The 1,380-nt window shown below is 43.9% G+C and overlaps 1 long non-coding RNA gene across 1 annotated transcript in view; it reads left to right on the top strand.

The window, feature by feature from the left end:
- The first annotated feature begins 477 nt into the window (after positions 1 to 477).
- The window catches only part of LOC111819466 (uncharacterized), a 6,558-nt gene continuing 5,655 nt past the window's right edge, over positions 478 to 1,380 (top strand). The window contains exon 1 of the long non-coding RNA XR_002823070.1: positions 478 to 539. This is a non-coding gene — a long non-coding RNA (uncharacterized LOC111819466). The remainder of the gene's footprint in view (positions 540 to 1,380) is intronic.

The following is a 1,380-nucleotide window of genomic DNA, read 5'->3' as shown; positions in this document are numbered from 1 at the left end:
ACATTTATCCACAAAAATACGTGTAAAACATCTGGAAGGAAATACAAGTGAAAAAGTTATTACTATTTGTTGGGCTTATAGGTGATTTTTATTTTCGTCCTTGTTCCTTAGTGTATTTACCAAATTTCTATGGTTATATTCTTTTTAAATAATAACACAGATTAAGGAAAAACAAGGTCTAGGCTTCTCATTCATCCACAGTTAATGGTGAAAAGACCCAAGCCAGACCTTTAAGGAGCTTCCAGTCTGTAAGAGAAAGAGTCAAGCAAACGGGAAGTTACGCTGTGAAATGCATGTATCTCTCCTCCGTTTGGAAATATTTGCAGAACTAGAGGAAAGAGGAACCAGCGTTTTGGTTGCTGATGATTGGGGCTCTGGATTGAATAGACTATCTATTGTGAAAGTGTATTGTGCAAAAAGAGAATAGGGCTTTTTGTGAAGGGAAATAAAAGGGCGTGGGGCGCCAACTGGGGAGGATGGGGGAGGAGGAAGCGGGGCTAGGGCAGATCCGGGAGAGACATCCTGGAAGCATCCGTCGGGTAAGCAGACTGAGGGTGGGCTGCCCTCCAAGGTGGGGCACTTCCGAGGTGTCCTCCCCAGCCTGCACCTGGTTGAGGTATCCAGGGCCCAGCCGAGTACTTGGCACCCTGTTCATAACAAGGACTTGGTAAATGGTTATTGTCCATACAAATAGATGAGTGAATGAGTGTGTAACATCAGGGATCACTCTCATGAATTACCTTTAAAGCAGTGATTAAGGAGTCTGAAAAACAAAGATTCCATTTTGAAGCTGTGATGATGAATAAGACAGGAGAGAATTTATAGTCTTCACCAAGGCCGCAAGGTGTGCATGTGGGACGGGGGGGTGGGGCTCATGTGCTTTAACCTCAGGAGGGACCTGAGTTCAAGGTTCAGTGCGGCATTGGAGTCTGACCAGCTCTTGGCTGTGCTAACTTGCCAACTGTGTGATCCCGGCTAGACTCAGTCTCTGAATGTTTCACTACTTATAAAATGGGCTTGTTATTGTTGTTGTTAGTTGTCTTCGAGTTGGCTCCACTCATGGCAACCATATGTACAACGTAAGGAAACCTTGCCCAGTCCTGCGCCATCTTCATAATGTTGTTATGTTTGAGTCCCTTGTTGTGGCCACTGTATACTGCCTTCCAACCTAGAGGGCTCATCTTCCAGCACTATATCGGACAGTGTTCTGTTGTGATCCATAAGATTTTTTTCCACATTGTGTCAACATTCTCTTTAATTGTGTTCTAGTTGTTCCATTTTCAGTACTCTAGTTTCCCTGACTCCTTATCTTCTCATCTTTGCTTTGGATTAAATGTTGACCTTTTGGAGTCATAAAACCAAACACACTGCTGTCTAGTC

This window comes from Trichechus manatus, unplaced genomic scaffold, assembly GCF_000243295.1.
Source record: "Trichechus manatus latirostris isolate Lorelei unplaced genomic scaffold, TriManLat1.0 scaffold00009, whole genome shotgun sequence".
In the NCBI taxonomy this organism is placed as follows: domain Eukaryota; kingdom Metazoa; phylum Chordata; class Mammalia; order Sirenia; family Trichechidae; genus Trichechus; species Trichechus manatus.
The sequence above is the reverse complement of the archived record's forward strand: the minus strand, read 5'-3'. Positions and strand labels throughout refer to the sequence as shown.